The sequence below is a fragment of the Furipterus horrens genome, unplaced genomic scaffold (genome assembly GCF_987537825.1).
Source record: "Furipterus horrens unplaced genomic scaffold, mFurHor1.1.pri manual_scaffold_5, whole genome shotgun sequence".
Classification (NCBI taxonomy): domain Eukaryota; kingdom Metazoa; phylum Chordata; class Mammalia; order Chiroptera; family Furipteridae; genus Furipterus; species Furipterus horrens.
In genome coordinates, this window is record NW_028327175.1 from 141,470,146 (window position 1) to 141,488,186 (window position 18,041).

An 18,041-nucleotide genomic window follows, 5' to 3' on the forward strand; every position below is an offset into this window, starting at 1 on the left:
ACTATTATTTTCTTTTTACAGGGGAAGAAACTGAAGCTCAGATACTTACGGAACTTGTCCAAGGTCCTAAAATATTCTTTTCTTTCCTTCCTTCTTCCCTTCCTTCCTTCCTTCTTTCAGAGAGAAGGGAAGGGAGGGAGAAAGAGAGGAAGAGAAACAGGGAAGAGAGGGAGAGGGAGAGGATGAGAGAGAGAGAGAGAGAGAGAGAAACGATTGACTGCCTTCCCTACCGCCTAGGGGGGAACCTGCAGCCCTGGCCTGTGTCCTGACTGGGAATCCAACAGCAACCTTTAGGTTTCCGAGACCTGGCCCAACCCTCTGAGCCACACCCGTGGGGGCGCGAGCTTTTCAGGGGAGTTGAATCCAGGTCCATGTAACTCCAAGAGACAATGCTTTTAACGAACACTTTGGGGCTTCAATTTCTTTTCCTGTGAAATGGGAAGGGCTGGCTGGGAGAGTCCAGACCCACATACTTCTAAGGAAGTCCTTAAATTCTTTCTGGAGACCTTGTTTTTTGACTCTGCAGGGAAAAGTTCTGAGAACAACGGCCCTCCTGCTTGCCTAGGTCAGGGTCACGGATGGCTGTTCCTTAGGAAGGGTCGGACAGTGCTGGAACAAGCTGGCTCGGGACACTAAGGGCTCATGCATTGCATAATCCCGAGGCGTCCCCTCCTTACTCCCTCCCCTACCCCGAGCTCCTTACCCCGGACCCCTCGCCAAGCTGGAACACTTAGAGAGGATCCCAGGGATAAATCCCATTCTCCCGCTCCGCACACAGTTCGAGGCGGAGCTGGGGGGCTGAGCACTGAGATTTCTCCCACCGCGCTCTCCTCCCCCAGCGCTGCCGCGGGGCCCAGGCCCCAGCCCCGCCGGCGCCTCCGCCCCTTGCGCTCCCCGCCCCTCGGAAGAGCTGGTCGCGGCGCCTGGGGCCCGGCTAGGGGCCACCGCCCAGGGACGCGGCACGGTGGGTACTCCTGGAGGCATGTCTGCGTGCCACCGCCGGGGCTGCAGCGGTCGACGCGAGGTGAGGACGCAGCGGGGCTAGGCGAAAAGCCTCGGGTTGGGAGGAAGGGGGAGAGGGGTGTGCGCGTTTTGGGAGGGCTGTGGGGCGCTAGTGTCTGGCCCACAAGTTGCCTCGGGCCAGTCTCCCGCGGACGACTCCAGCGCAGGGATCCACAACGCGCGGGCCAGTGAGCCGCCTTGTTTTACCCTCTTCCCGCTCCCTGGCTCGCCCGAGCCGAGTGCGCGTTGGCTCAAGTCACCCAGGCATCCCTCGTGGCAGGGCGGCGAGGTTCTAGGGCTGGGCTTGGTGGAGCTGGCGGAGGGCGCTCCTTTCGCTGCCCGCTGCCCCAGCGCCCAGCAACGCGCCAGGAGCCCCCCACCCCTACCCGGGTCCCCCGGAGCTCCTGCTGGGTCAGGGAGAGGCACGTGCCCACTCCGCCCGTTGGTTTGGGGTTAGCGTGACTGCAGTTTCTGGGCAGGTGGCTGGCGAAGGAGCGGCTTTGATCCCCTCCCGTGGTTTTCAAGTGCAGATTTCTCAGTGCAGTAGAAACCGCCTTTCTTCAGGATTCTGTATTTAGTGTAATTTAAAAAATCTCCCTTCTGCATCAAGTAGCAATGTTTATTTCTCGTGTGTGGTGTACTAAAAGCAGAGCAGCCTTTAAAACGTTCAATTGGCTCAACTTAATTTTTCAGTTGCTTCTTGTCCTCAAAGAAAAGCAATGATACCTATATTGCCGACTCGGGTGTGGGGGGGGGGGGGGCAGAGTTTGCCGCAGAATTGTACAATAAGACACGATTCAAGTCCTGCGACTATTTCGTTAGCCTGCTGTTTTCACAACTCAGCATTTTGAACCTCATAACTTTTTTTTTTTAACGGTGAGTTAGATGGGACCTGCCAGCAACACTGGTTAAACCCTTCCATTCTAAAGGGACTCTAATTAGTTCATCCTACTTATTTCTTTGCTGAGAGCTGGACCCCCTGCTGGCAGAGCCAGCTTAACCCAGGAGGAAAGTCTTCAGGCCTGCCAAATTTAGAAACTCAGGTTCTCCACAGGTATGCAAACTCACTAGCTTTTATTTTTTATTTTCTTTTTATTTTTTTAAGTATATTTTATTGATTATATTGTTACAATAGTTCCAATTTTTTCCCCTTTGCTCCCCTCCGCCCAGCACCCCCCTTCCCCAACAATCCCCTCTCCAAGTCCATGCCCATGGGTCGTACATACAAGCTCTCCTGCCTCACCCTTTCATATATTCTTCTTCTTCTTTTTTTAAAAATAATTAATTAATTAAATATTTTAACAATAAAAAATAACAATCCCTCCCTCTCAGACTTAAGACCCTTTACAATCTTATAAAGGACAATGGACGAAGGTCTCGAGCTCCTCTAGCTGCTTCAAGCTGGACATGGTCGTCGTCCTACCTACCCGTGGGTCAAGAAATCCCTAATAAGAGTGGGGGTGTGGGGGGGAGGGTGGCCTTCCCACAAGGGGAAGGATCATGCAGACTCCAGGTTGGTTGGCTGTCTCTGGACAACGGCATGCTTGGTTTAACAGGCTGGCATCCTTGTTGTATTCTGGGGGCAACAGGGTTAAAGGACATCATTCAATCCGTAACCACTAGATGACAAAAGACAGGTATTAATTTTTCAATGTCCCACATTAGGGAAAAGAAGGGCTTCTTTGGAGGAAGGTATGCCAGGTACATCTCACCTGTCCAAAACCCTTTTGCCCATTATACTTAGTTTGGACTGAGGGAAATATTTTAGGTTTCCCCCCTCTCAGGCCTCTGGGTTCTTTCTGTCCAAGCCATTAGGATAGAAAAGAGAAACCAGTTTTAAAGTGAAGCCCACAGACCACCCCGTTCTTCACCAACCCAGCCACTTAGTTCAGCCAAACTATTGAGTCTCAGGAGGCAGCGATGCAGACAGGATTAAGTGAGGCCTATACGTACAGACAATCACTCAGGTAATGAGATTGTAGGCTTATGCCCTTTGAAAACAGAAAACACATGTTAATTTATGTAACATAACCCACATACAAGTCTCTAAATCTGTAGGACTGTCTTATCGGAAAGACATCCAGTTGCAAGGCATTTGACATTCTTCTTGCCTGTAAATTAAACATCTTTGATAATGCCACAGACATAGTTTAACTTTCAAATGAAAACAAATTTTAAATGAAAAGAAACTTTAAAGACGGTTAGTTGCACTACTTTATAGTCTACCACTGGGCATTGTGATCTTCTTTGAATCGTGATTTTTCTCCCTAAGATTACCCTCCTTGTCATTAAAGGGACTGCATTAAGTCCATTTTTAATTTATCCTGTTCATTTGCATAAACACAACAAGAGCAGCAAACAATCACTTATGATCTTTAGTTCTGCTTTGCTGGAACTTACGCAAGGAACATTTAGGGTGACCTTCAGTCTGCCCTTCAGGGCACAGAAGCTGAGCCACATACCTGGCATTCAGCCTTGCCTGTAAACACCTGTCTTTTCCAGGTCCTCCTGGTTGTCCATTGTGCCTTAAGGTCCCTTCTAGCCATCTTTCAGGAAAACAACCTTCATTCCTTCCCTGGAAAGATTGCTATGGACCGCTCATCCATCCAAGGTACCAGGCCTTTTATCTCGTGGACTTTTATTACCTTTGAAAGTCAGTCCCAGTTGCTCAGGGCTTTTTGGTAACAACCAAAGCCCAAGCATGTCTCCCTTAGGCATGACATTCCATTCAAAGTCTTAGTTAAAAAAAAAAAACAAAAAAAAAAACCTCTATTAACAACTGGTCTTATTAGTTTTATGCAAAGAAACTTAGGTCATTACTTACTTCTTTAGAATGCCAAATTCTGGAGGGATCAGATAGGGAGAAAAATATACAGTGTGAAGGAAAATCCTTGTCTTTCTAATATTCACTGAACTTGCATTTCTATTCTTTATATTTTTATTTTTTCCCCCCACTAAAAATTTTTCTGTTTGTTTGTTTTTCCATTACAGTTGTCTCACTTTTTTCCCCCTCTTGCTTCCCTGCACCCTGCCCCCCCTTCTTCCACATTCAGTCTCCACCCAGTTGTCCATGTCCATGGGTCACTTATACATGTTCTTTGACTAGACCCTTCCCCTTCTTATCCCTTCTCTCCCTCCCATCTCCCCCTTTGTTACTGTTAGTTTATTCCTTGTTTACATACCTCTGGTTCAATTTTGCTCATTTGTTTGTGTTGTTCATTAGTTTCCTGTAACAGGTGATAGCATAAGGTAATTTTCTTTTGTTGCCTGGCTTATTTGGCTAAGCATAATTCTCTCTAGTTCCAATCATGTTGTTACAAATGGTAGAAGTTCCTTCTTTCTTTCAGTACTTATTCATTGTCATTTTCCCCCTTTGTACTCGTGTTCTTCTCTGTCTCTCTCTGTTTCTTCATCTTCTTAAAGCACACCCTTTAGCATCTCTTGCAATGCTGGTTTGGTGGAGATGTATTCTTTTAGCCTTCTTTTGTCTTGGAAACTCCTTATTTCACCTTCCATTTTGAATGAGAGTCTTGCTGGGTAGAGTATTCTTGGTTGTAGGCCTTTGTTTTTCATTGCTTGGAATATTTTTTGCCATTCCCTTCTGGCTTGTAGTGTTTCTGCTGAGAAATCTGATGATAGCCTTATTGGAGCTCCCTTGTATGTTATTAGTTGTTTCTCTCTTGCTGCTTTTAGGATTCTCTCTTTGTCTTTGAATGTTGGCATTTTAATTATGATGTGTCTTGAAGTGGGCCTGTTGGGGTTCATCTTCATTGGGACCCTCTGTGCTTCCTGGACTTGCATGATTCTTTCTCTCCTCATGTGAGGGAAGTTTTCTGTCATTAGTTTTTCAAAGAGGTTTTCTATCCCTTGCTCTTCTTCTTCTCCTTCTGGAATTCCTATGATACGGATATTATTATGTTTCATGTTGTCCTGCAGCTGTCTTAGAGCCTCTTCAGTCTTGTTCAGTCTTTTTTCATTTTGTTGCACTGTCTGTGAGTTTTTGTGTAGGTTGTCCTCCAGCTCGCTGATCCGATCTTCTGCTTCCTCTAGCCTGTTTTTAATTCCTTCTACTGTGTTCTTCAATTCAGAGATCGTATTCTTCATTTCCTCCTGGCTCTTATTGATAGCTTCTATATCCTTTTTGATGCTGGTATAATTCTCAGTAAGTTCTTTATAGTTCTTCTGGAGTTCACTGTAGTTTTTCTGGAGTTCTTTGTAGTTTCCGCTGAGCTCATTGAGCTTCTCCATAATCCATGCTTTCAATTCCATATCTGATAGTTCGCTCCCCTCTATTTCATTTAGCACTCTTTCTGGGGATTCTACCTTTCCTTTTGATGGGGGGTTGTTTCTCTGTCTCCCCATTTTTGTGACTCCTATTGTTTGTTGGTGCTTCTTAGAATGATCTGCACTTCCTGGATCTGCCCCTGGTGGCGTCAGATCCTGTACCAGTCTGGGCCTAGGCAGCCTGTTGGAGACTTCCAGGGATCTACTGCCTTTGTGTGGCTTCTTTAGTTGTTAATCTATTCAATCTGTGATTAGCTGTCAGGCTTAAGGACCGTGGGTGTGGCATCTTAATTCCTGTAGGCAGGGCCTTTGCTTCCCCTCAGGCTGACGCCACTTGGCCGGGAATGGTCTGCCTGCAGTGTGGGGATGAGTCAGCACTCGGACCCGGCCGGCCGCTTCCCCAGCTCTCCCCTCAAAGCCACCACACCAAACTCTCCCCAAGCATTTCCTGTCCTCTCTGTCTTCCCTCTGCTTGTGCCCAGGGTAAGTGGGGGCAGAATATTTTCATATGTGATCCGCTTAAGAGCTCTTTTTCTCCAGCTGTTTCTCTCTGGCTAGCAAGAAACCCTGTGGCTTTTCGCTTTTCTCAGCTGGATACTATTTTACTTTCCACTCTGTTGCTGTAGGCTGGGAAGCCCAGCTGGGGGTTAGACCCTGCCCTTCTCAGGGGGAATCCCCGGCTGCTGAGCTGTTTCTCAGTCCCTTCAGCTGCCACCCGTGTGAGCCCAGCCAGCCCTTCCGCGTCTCCGCACTCCCTACCGGTCACGTTGTGATATAGCGGCCTTTTCTGTCTCTCCGTGGTTATAAGACTTCTCTCCAGCTGGTGTTCGGTTGGTTATTCCAGATGATTTCTCCAAAATTGAGTTGTAAATCCAGACTAGTTCTGGGAGGAAGTTAGTGTAGCTTCCACTTACTCCTCCACCATCTTGTTTTTTCCTCACTAGCTTTTAAAATCATGAAGTGCTACTGCATAGTTTGTACCACCCCCTAAAATGTTATGCCAAAGTAGGCCAATTGGACCTGACCCTCCCAAGGTGCCCGCCATATGTCTGTTAAAAAAATAAAGGATGAAATTATGAGTAGTAATTAAGTGACTGGATTTTGTCACTTATAATCACAGGATCTTGAAAACTGAAAAGAATTTTAGAGATCATCTATTCAAATCTTCACCTTACAGCCCAGAAAGTTCAGATTCCAGTTGGCAAAGATTGGCTAAGTTCATACTATTAATTGGTGATGGAACCAACACCAGAATCAAGGCCTTCTTCCCATTTAGTTCTGTTTTCAAAGGATATTGCTGACAGGCATTTTGAACAAAAAAATTACATGACTAGAATCACTTAATCGTATCATTTTTCTGTTCTCATTAATCTTTTTTAAACTGGTGGGCTTCTGGAATAGATGAGAGAGGTTGATTTAGTCCAATCACCTTTGTAGTACAGTTTTTAAAAATAGAAACCCTTAATTTTAAATAATATTTCCATTCTTCTTTTTTCTTTTTAAAGATTTTATTTATTTTTAGAGGGAATGGAAGGGAGGGAGAAAGAGAGGGAGAGAAACATCAATATGTGGTTGCCTCTAATGTGTCCCCAACTGGGTACCTGGCCTGCAACCCAGGCATGTGCCCTGACTAGGAATCAAACTGCCGACCCTTTGGTTCTCAGGCTGGCACTCAATTCACTGAGCCACACCAGCCCAGGTTACATTCTTCTTATGTTCACATTGCTGACACATCTCAGGTGAACTTTCCAGAAAAAGAGAAGTAACCAAAACAGATGGACTAAATTTACTCCATTCTCTCTGTGGTCTGATTCTTAGCTCCCTATGGTGATGATTGGGTAGCCAAAGGTAAGATTTGACTTTGGAGATGATTTTATGAAAGCGATTTGTTTGAAGACCATTTGTGTGTCGCGATTAACACCATGAGCTATAACACAGCTGAGAAAGAAATTTTAAACAAACTTACTTAGCATTTTAGCATGCTATTGTTTCTCAATTTAGTTCAACTGAACAGATACTTAGTGAATGCCTACTATGTGCCTAGTGCTGTTCTAGACATTTGGGATATGTCAATAATCAAAATAAAGAACTTTGACCTTGTGGAGTTCAAGTTACAGTTCATTCATTAGAATTTTTCTAGGACTTTGTTAGGTAGAGAGAAGAGAATTTTAGTTTTGCCTAAAGCAGGGAGATAAACATAAATGTTCCAAATTATCTTCTTTTCAATCCAATGATTCTGCTGATTTTATAATCACTGAAGGCAAAAAAAGAAGCAAATTCAGATGAAGTTACTTTGATGTCTATGAACTGACATTCTACTATACAAGAATACAAATTCCCACACTTGGTTATTTTACGTATGTTCATTCAGAGTCCCTGAAATTACATTTCCTTTAGTGCAGGGACATCACTGTGGTGACATTAAACTTAATGAAGCATGGGTGGATTTGTTTTTTCAATAGTGTTAAAGCCCCCATGTTAGTGTTGCAGGCCGTAATTGTATTAGTTTGTAAGATGTAGTTTCTTATTTATTTATGAGGATGGTGTTGTGCTTTTATTTTGTTTCACCTGACATTTTGTCCCCCATTCTCCTCCATAATAAGTTGTGACTTACTGATAAATCCATTACCATAGAAGTTTTTCTTCTTAATCAGACTTTGAAGTTTTAAGCATTTTCTAATTTTCTCAATTGCTTTTTCTTCAGAATAGCATGGTTTGCAAGCTCAGGCATGTTTATTGTTTTTAACAAAGGCTTATCAAAATGAACTCTGCTGTTTTTCAGTAGAATACAGCCAAAAAAAGTATTTAGTGCAGCTTTTGAGATTGTTTATGCATTCCTTACCTACCCAATTGCTTTGCTTTTTAAAATTGCCTATTTGGAGGCTATGTTCCTTTGAGTACCTTTTTAGTATATCTAAAACCTCACTCATTAAAGTGGTGCAATTTAATTGAGAAAAAAACAAATCCGTGTTTTGAGATGTAGGGAGATTTTGAGTACAATGATTGTTTCTCTGTTTCTAATTTGTTCTACATCAAAGGTCATCAGGAATTGTCATTATCTTATTTGAAAGCAACCTCTGTTAAACCCTTGGAGGAGAGTCATGATTTCTGACGGCTGACAGGCACCCACAATAATTGATTGTCTTCATTTGCCCACCACTTTGCACTTTCAGATCTTTATCCTCCCTTCTTTTACTGCACGTTGATGAATGGAATGTTACTGTAGCCAGATAGGAAGTTATGCACCATTAATTAATTACTTAACTAAGGTGTTCGCTCATTATATACATAATAAATATTTATTGAATGTCTCCTTAATAAAGATTTGTGTAAAGATTGTGCTGTGAGCACGTCTTTTCCTGTGCTGGCGGCCGTAGGGGATATTAGGAAACAGAGTCTCCCTGTCAATCAGCTAACACCCTGGTATGGAAGAAAAGACATTTTGTGACTAGCAATAATACCAGTTATAACCACCATGAGATAGAAAAGTATGTTGGAAAGTAAAAGTAAGGAGAGAGAGCATATAGCCACTGTGAGGAGTCAAAGCTTAGGGAAGACTTTCTAGAGGACAAGCCTGAGCTATTCCTTTAAAGATGGGTAGGATGGTAAAGCTTTTACAGAAGCAGAAGGTACACCTATTTTTATGGGAACACATTTTGCTTCTTTTTGAAGATATATAGAAGACTTTCTTGTGGGGACCAGCTGAAGCTGTGTTGGGTTGTGTAATAGAAACTTATCACCTCTATACCCTCTACCTGCATACCCTTCCATCCTGGGTAATGGAGTACTGACCGCACTAAAACAACTCATTGGGTTCACCAACCCTTTCCTTTCTCTCCGAAACATGTACTGGTTTTCGCTTAGAGCACAGACTACTGTGGCAAATAACTATCATCATAATGAAGTGATGTACTCTTTTATCAGTTCAGGTGCACACTGATAGTGATGATTGGTCATAGTCCTGTTTATTCTAGTAGTACTTGCTATTGTAATTTAATTCAATACTGCATAAGCTGATGTAAGTGAATGGCAAACAGAGAATGCTATTTCTATGAAAACTTAAGTTGATTGCCATATAGGCTCATAAAAGTAAACCATGTTAAAAAACAATATCAACATATTCTACAACATAGAGAAACCATGAAAACATTATACTAAATGAGGGAAGTAAGACACAGAAAACCACATATTGTGTGATTCCATTTATATGAAATGTCCACAAAAGGCAAATCCATAGAGATGAAAAGTAGATTAGTGGTAGTCAGGGTACAGACCCTGGGAAGAAATGAGCGTGACTGTTACTGGGTACAGGATTTCTTTTTGGAGTGATAGCTATGTTCTAGAATTAGATAGTGGTGATGATATTACAGCATTGTGAAGGTTCTGAAAATCACTGAATTGTACCCTTTAAAATAATTAAAATAATGAATTTTAGCTCAATCATTAAAAGACTAAAGCTTAAAAAATAGCAACATCAACAAACAAGCTATTACTACTTAGGTATGGAACAGACAGCTGTAAAAGAATGGAAAACTACAGTAAAAAAATCTAGAAGGCTTTTGCACTCAGGTTTTTTTACAAGTGACTTTAAGTTATAAGTGCTTTTAATAACTGGAAGCAGAAGGCATGCCTGATCATGGCACAGGGGCAGCGCAAGTTCCCGGCGCCCAGGCGGGCCAGGAGCAAGCTGGTGGCTGCCAAGAGCCAGAGGACAGTGGCAACCTCAGAGCAGAAGTGGAAACGCCCGAGGAAGGAAGCTCGTGTTGTTTATCACCCCCAAGAAGGCAGGCGTGTGCAGCGGGGAGAGCTAAAGAAGTTATCTCTCGCAACCTGGTGGTCGGGATCTGAAAGATTGAACAGACTGTGGTGGTGAAACCCCGCAGCCTGCCCAAGAAGGTGGCGCTGCTGAAGGCCCCCACTGAGAAGACTGAGGCAGCCTCTTCCTCCTGCACCAAGACACCTTCCTAAGGATGCAGCTCCTGCCTCCATGCTCCAACCTCTGCAGGTGTTTGTTGAATGAAGGAAAGAATTTTCTGCAAAGAACATGTTGTGTTTTAGTGACTCAGTTACCATCACTCAAAGCATCGTCTCTATATAACACACCCTTCCGGGCTGTCTGCTTCATAGCACTTGCATTTCCTTCTAAAGATTTTACAGCTCTGTAAATTGTAAGCAGGTGGTAGCAATACCAAACCACTCATACCTGTAGACTTGCAAATTCCTGCCCTTCCAGCAGAGGTTCCATTGATAACACTCCCTCCTCCCCCACGCCCCACCCCATGGTAAAGCCAATATGCCTCCATATAACACACATCTGCCTGGGTCTCATGTGAGTTCAATAAAAATTTTTAACACACGTTCATTCTAAAACAAACAAATGAAAAAAGAAGTGGAAACAGGAAATTCAGGAGTGGTTCACCCAAGAAAGCCAACACAGAACTCCAGTCATGAGGTAAAGGTAGTGAATAATTTTACTTTATGTGACTAAAATTAAAATAAAATATTTGAACTATATCAACTTCTGGACTCTCACCCTTTACTGACTTCTGATTGCTTCAATTAAGAAAGCTTTTAATATTTCAGTTTCTTAGGATAATAAGTAAATCTTGAAAATAGCTCACCCCTCTGTATCTGGAGAGAAATTCCATGTTTATGAGTCTGTCTTATGGATGTAATATTATCACTTAAGACTATAGAAGAGACCTAAACCTAGTTTTCAAGTTCCAAATCACAGTAAAAATCACAAACTTTTCCCTCCAATCTGTCTATGGCTCCCTGATTCATGCATGTAAACAAAATTGTAACATAAAGTCTTAATGACACCAATACTTAAGTATTTGTTGACTTTATAATTTTTCAAAATATTTCTGAGAACAAGTAAACATTTTCTGGTTTATTTAATATATTACAGATTAAGGTTGTAATTTGGTATTTGGGGGACCAGTTGAAATTGTTTTGTAATTCTGCTTTTTTTTAAGGAAATACCGTCCATGGAAGTGAGCTCATATTTATCTGCTGAAAGCAGTTGTATTTCGTTTCTCTTCTTTTTTAAAAATAATTTATTTATTTATTTGTTTATTTATTTATATTTAGAGACAGAGGAAAGGAGAAAGGGAGAGAAACATCACTATGTGGTTGCCTTGCACTCGCGCCCCCAACTGGGGACGTGACGTGCAACCTAGTCATGTGCCCCTACTGGGAATCAAACCAGTAACACTTTGCTCATAGGCCGATGCTCAATCCACTGAGGCACAGCAGCCAGAGCCCAGTTGTATTTCTTGAAATAGCAATTTCAGGTCACTGAACCTATAACTTTGAAATGCCCCACTCATAGTTCATGAAGGAACCACCAATAAACAAATAAATAAATAAAAACAGCCTGAAACCCACTCACAACAAGTCAGATCTGTTTGAAGGAAGAATGGAGTGCTGCTTCTTCAGTTAGGTATGGATCAATCAGACAACTAGCAAAAAGCAACCTTAAACATCATTATTAACTAATCATGGTTCTTTTTTTTGTTGTTGTTTTTTGCAGGGGTGCGGGGGGTTGTTGAGCCCAAACTCACAGGCATCACTGCTGTCAAAAAGAAGTTGTTTGTCCAGGTTGATGTGTGACAACTGAGTGATCTATCACTAAGTTGATCCAAGTCTATACCAATGGTTCTCAACCCTGGCTACATATTTGTATCACCTTGGGAAGGAAAAAATATTGGTGCCAAAATTCAGTAGGTCTGGGATACATCAGGGCCTCAGTAGTTTTTAAAGCTCCCCTAAGTGCATCTCATGTGCAGACAGGGTTGTGAGCCACTGACTGATATAATACTTTAATCTTTTTATCTTGTTTTTTGCAACTTCTTCATACATTGTCCACTCAGTATATGAGAAGCTTTCTCAATAGTTGAATGAGTTTTTTACTGTTTTTCCCCCTATGAGATTCACTGAACTTATGGCTATATAATGTCAAAATAACCAACTCAACAAAACTGGTATCTTTACAATCAACCGACCAATCAATTAAGCAACTTGTATCATGTTTTTCATAATTACGGTGTCATACATATCTCTCTTGAGGACAATAATTTGGGTTTTTACTCTACAATCTGTTTTCTTTACAATGCTTACAGGTGCATTGAAGATAAAATCCTAAGATAGAGCTATTTCAGGTCAGGTGCCCTCTTCTGTACTCACATTAACCTAATACACGTTGGTCAATGAAGTTTCCTTTTTCATATATTAACTTGCTGTTTTCCCACATGTGCTGTGCGTAAGTGCCAAGAGTGCTGGAGCTTGAGTCTGTATGTTGTGGTGGAGGTGGGGGATAGGGTCAGAGCACAGGCCTTTGAAAACCCTACATCCTGCACAAAACTATAGGGCTCCTTCTACATGGGTATTTAGGCACAGAATGAGAAGAGAAATTTGAGTTTTTAGCTAGTGGATTCAGCAGTACAGAAAGCCCTTGTAGTAGTTTCGGCATAAAACGATTTGTTAAGAAGTACTGTGGTTCCTTGATTTTAAAATCCAGACATTTCTCCCAGGTTTTTGTTCGTTCTTTTGGAATTAGAGCAGCGACTGCTAAATTCTAGGTGTGGTCCCAATGAGGCCCAGGGGTAAGTACCATTCCATATGGGCCTGAAGCTTCATTTCATTTCATTTCATTGAGACAGACCTTCAGTGCTGGCCAGCTGTTTGGCAAATCTAGTTATAAGGCTCACCAGGCAACAGTGTAGTGACTTGATTTAAAAGCACATCAGAATTCTTAGAAAAAGTCTAAGTACCAGGGTAATGAATAAATACATCCTATAAATAAGACACTGTCAAAAATATTTTATTTAATTGAGTGTTTCAATGGTCATTGTATCAAAAATTAAGCCCCACACATTTTTTCTCTTCTTTTTATTTCTTTAGGTTGACTTCTTTGATTCTCTTACACATTCAGAGAAGATAAAATATAGGCAACCATATACTAATTTTATTAGTGATGAAGGTCTACTTAAACATTGAGTAGCTTATGTGGGAAAATCGTCACTGCAGAATCATCCTGGCACATTCTGCTTTCTTTATAAATTTTCACATAATATGCCTAATTGGCTGCAAATATGAGCTATGTTAAGGTAAAGTTTCCGTTTAGTGTTTTACAGTTTTAATAGTTTTAAGCTGGAGAAGAGATATTCGAATTATGTGAAAAAGAATTAATTACCTCTGAAGTCTCTAATACAAAATATTGTGATGAAATAATGTTAAAATAACTCAGCGAGTTTACTCCTGCATCAGGCTGTGGACTCGGCATGTGCCGGACACTGCCTGGTGCTGGAGGCCCACAGAGGACAGACAGGGCTCTGACTACAAGGCTGCAGTCCCCTAGGAGATAACAGGTGTGTGGACAATCACAGCCTTGTGACGAGTGCCACAAGTGACTGCTTTCTATAGGGGTTTAGAGCCAGAGGGAATCCACACTCTACATTGGTCAAACTATTAAAGAATCAAAAATTCATGAGGTGAACAACTCAGGGAGGTCTTTCTAGGCAGCAGGAGCAATAGGTACGAAGGTGCTGACGGGAAAATGCACTGTGGGTTGAAAGACCTGCTTGGGTCTTCAGGATGATTTGATGTGGCTGGCATGCAGGAGCTGGATCATTTAGGGTCCTGTGTATCACACTGAGATACAAGAAATTTTGATTTTGTTTCGGCTGCTGAGGGTGGTCCTTGAAGGCTTTTAAACAGAGAAGTTGGGCAGGAGTAGGCTTTGGTGACAAAATTAGCTTGTGTTTCAAACTGATGACCCTGAATGGGGCTTCAAGACGGTCCAGAAGGGTGATACACTAGGGGTTCGTTGAAGTGATTCAGATGGGAAATAAGGTTAATGCCTTATGGTAAGACTTCTGCTTTATTTATATTTATTATCCTTGGTGCTTGCTGCCCTATACGGAATGTGGTAGAGATGTCTGGTCAGCAATTTGATATTCTGTGCAAGCAATACAAAATTTGGGCATCACTGGCTAAGAGGCTCGGTTGAACTCACAAGATTAGATGTAATTACCTGGGGAGTGTGTGTAAAGTGAAGTGAAATGGGTCAAAAACTTGTGGAGAGTAACTAATATGTGTTCACATTCTACTCAGAGCACCCCTTGGCCTTTGTGTTATTGGACAGGGACCTGGGCCTGAGTGTGTCTGCCTAAAGGCCAGCTGTAGTGTGTGGGTTCTTGACTTCATGTAGGAAAGATTTTATAACATGAGTCCAAGTGACTATGAGGGTACGTTTATTAAAGCTGGGGACAGTGAAACAAGGAAGGGCTTAGCATAGAGGAAGCAACAGGACAGCCTAGTCTGGGCTGCCTAGCTCACTGAGAAGTCAGAGAAAAGGGGGATTTGGGGACAGGTTCAGGAATTTGCTGACAAGCTGCCAGCTGCCCATTGTCTTAGAGTTTAGGAGATGTGTGCTTGTGAAGAAATGAGTTGGGGGTGGGGAGTGGAGGAAGAAAAAGAAATGGCGCTGGCTGCTCCCCACAGGGAGAGCATGAACGCTGGGTCCTTTGTCTTGAGGCTTTTAGCTCTTTCTCCTAGGCAGGCAGGAATCTTAGGGAGGTCTCAGGGGAGGGTTTCAGCAGAATATTCATCAGCTCTCCAGGTGTGCCCTTTCAGGGTCATGGTCTCCACTGATTGGTCCGTGGCAGGACAGGGTGTCTTTAGTTATTGCAGTTGGCTCTGGCCTTGCCCACCTGGTTTTGCTGCTTTTCTGGGCCTGGAGCTGAAATACAACCGAAGCCTAGATGTTATCTCCAGGGAGGAAAGGCCAGGGGAGAAGAGGTTACCCTGGGGGTGAGGTCCTTGGTTTTCCAGTTTTGCTCCCTGCCAGGCACTGGGGCCTTCCAGCCTGGTGACCACCTGCCCCTGGCTGTAAATTGCTCAGCCATGGTGCTCAACCATCTGTCTCAGTTTCCCTATTCCACTCGTCAAGGAATTTTCCTAGCTTCTCACTCTCCTGCCTCATTTCTTCCTTCCTTTTTCCACTCTCATTCTCTAGCATGTGTTGATCTTTTTCACTAGGCCAATTGTTAGGGCAGGGACTGACTTCTGTTTACAGTGTCACTGCCATTGCACAACTTCAGAGGGCATCGTTTATTGTCTGAGTAGCTGTGTCTCCCTGTGAGTAGCGCCCTCTGGAGCTGTGTTTCAGCTGTCCCTGCTTAACTGGTCCCAGCAGCTGTCATGGTACCTGACGTATGGTAAGGATTCGGTATATTTATTGAGTGAATGAATAAATGACCCAATAAATAATGAGTGGTCAAAAGAAGAAGGATCTAGCAAATGAAGCAAGAAGCACAGGTTTGTGGGGGAGAAGGATAAACAGGAGAGACTCCTGTCATGGAAATTCCAGGAAGAAAGAGTTCAATAATGAAAGAGAGGTCAACAGTGCCAAATGTTCCAGAGAGCCCAGTTAAGAGTGGCAGAGTTCGGACTCATTGTGCATTATCAACAACAGCTTGAGCGGTATGTAAGGGAGGCAGGGGGCAAATTCCATTCCATTGAGGTGGGAATGAGAAAAGGGATGAGGAGAGAGAGTCAGTGGGCACAGGTCCTTAAGAGGCTGGCTTTGCAAGGGGAAGAAAGTAGTGGGTGGTATCTAGAGAGGTTGAAGGGGGTTTTTCTTCCCTTGTCTTTCCTTTTCCCTTCTTTTCTACCTCACTTTCTTCCTTCCTGCTTTCAAAATGACAGACCCTTGAGTAAATTTGAGTTTAAAGAGGATCAATGAAAAGGTATAGGTTCAAATTTTAGAAAAAGAGGAGAGGGGATATTTATTGGAGACATTAAATGTAAAGGGACATGTCTTTCTTTGTGAAAGGCCATAAAGAGATGAGGATGCCTACAGATATGAATAAACGGGAGCAATCGCTGAAGTAAAGAAAATGGAGGAAAGTCCATGTAACAGCCCATTCTCTCCACAAAATATTAATTAACATGTTTCGGACACTTTCTGTGTTGTAAGCATTGTTCCAATTAATTTTTTAACTCATGAATTTCTTGGAACAACCCTGGGAAGATGAAATTATTCTAATTTTACAGATGAAACGATGGAGGCACTGAGGGGTTAAGCATCTTGCCTGAAGTTATATAGTGAGTAAGAGGCAAAACCAGGATGCAGGTCTGTTTACCATCATGCTCTAATGCTGGAAATGATGGTTTCATAGAGCACTTAAAATTTTGAATAAACCATTGTGTGCATGAAACAGGTACACCATACAGTGCTGAGTCCCTCCAAAAATTTAGTCTGTTTGGAAATGATAATTATGTTGCATCATTGATTTGCAACGTTCAGAGATTGCCTCTAACAAAAACTTGTTTTACCAGTTATAGGAGTGGAAATGTTTAAACGTTTGCATTGATGGGGAATTGGGGACTGGTGACTTGGAAGGAGTGGGTGTGCCAGAGAAAGAGCAATTGATGTGATGGATCATGAATTCTAGCCTCTAAGGAGAAGGAAACGAGAGCAGGACAAGCTGATGGAATGGGAGAAAATGCAAGAGCAAGGAGCCTAAGGACCCAAGGAGTTTGTAGACAGGACACATTATTAGTTGGGGAGTTGGAGACTTGTGGAGGATAGAAAGTTGGGTTTAGAGAGAGATACTTAATTCTCTCAACAGCCCTAGATCTCAGAAGTGAAATTTGGCATCAGTGATGATAGGTTGATGGTGTGGATTTCGGAGTACATGACAAATGGATTGGAGGGGAATCTTATGGGACATGACAAGGCCAAGGTTGAGGCTGAGATTGCAGAGATGTTGGGTTGATGCTGCCTAGACTTTGTCTCTCATTGGGGGGTGGTGCCCAGAAGCCCTAAGGACTGGTCTGGACTTCAGATAGCTGCAACTCAAATACGTGATGGTCTTAGGGAAAGATCTGAAAGATAGGCTGACATCTGGTATATAATAAAAACCACTCATTGTCATTGTCAAAGAACAGTTGAATAGCTTATATTTTGTACTGTAGTTTTTGAATAAAAGAACTTGAAGAGTCAATTGGCAAAACAACATATTTCACAAGTAACTTTGGATGCCAAATGGTCATTATTGCCCTGGAAAGAAAAGACTATGCATTCTGATAAAATCTCTTCCTCTTCCTTCTCCCTCCTCTTTCTTTTCTCTGCATAGTACTATACACAATACAGCACTGTCTGGACAGAGAGAGAGGCAGCTGAAGATCATTAGGCTTCCGGATTAGAGTTTGTTGTCATTTGTAGGGGTGGGGGTCATGGGAGAGGAGTTGGAAACTTCAGTGGGAATCAGTGTGGTGTCTTTGCTTCCATAGTTAGCCATGTGATGGGAACCAGCAATATGTCTTTCCTTTGTACAGCTGTGCATACCAGTGTCTCCTTTTCTCTCCTGACTATTTAGGATTTCAGGAAATCAAAATTAGATCTGATGTAAGCTTAGAAAGCTGCATATGTGAATACATGGACTACTGGATAGGGATAGGATATGTGTCGGGGTCTGATACATAAGTGGCTTGTGTAGATAATGTACCAGTGGGGTTTAAGAAACAGAAACTCCAACCTGGACTGGCTTCAGTAGTTAGAAGAATTCCTTCATGTAGTAGAAAGTTCAGGAGAAGAATGTTTGGGTTGTGACTTTGCTTCTCTGTGACTGATTTTTTTGACTGTGTCTCTGCCATGAGTTAGTTTCATTCTCAATCTGATTCCCATCATGGTCCCAAGATAGCTGCAGTCGTTTGTAGGGTCACATCAAGATAGGAAACACCCA

General features: G+C 42.7%; 1 protein-coding gene and 1 pseudogene across 1 annotated transcript in view; both read left to right on the top strand.

Annotated features, from left to right (window-relative positions):
- Positions 1-925: 925 nt before the first annotated feature.
- SLC16A12 (solute carrier family 16 member 12) overlaps positions 926-18,041 on the top strand; it is a 77,921-nt gene continuing 60,805 nt past the window's right edge. The window contains exon 1 of the mRNA XM_090279255.1: positions 926-1,024. The gene's annotated coding sequence lies outside the window, so the exon portion shown is untranslated. The remainder of the gene's footprint in view (positions 1,025-18,041) is intronic.
- LOC150010006 (leydig cell tumor 10 kDa protein homolog pseudogene) lies at positions 9,923-10,254 on the top strand (annotated as a pseudogene).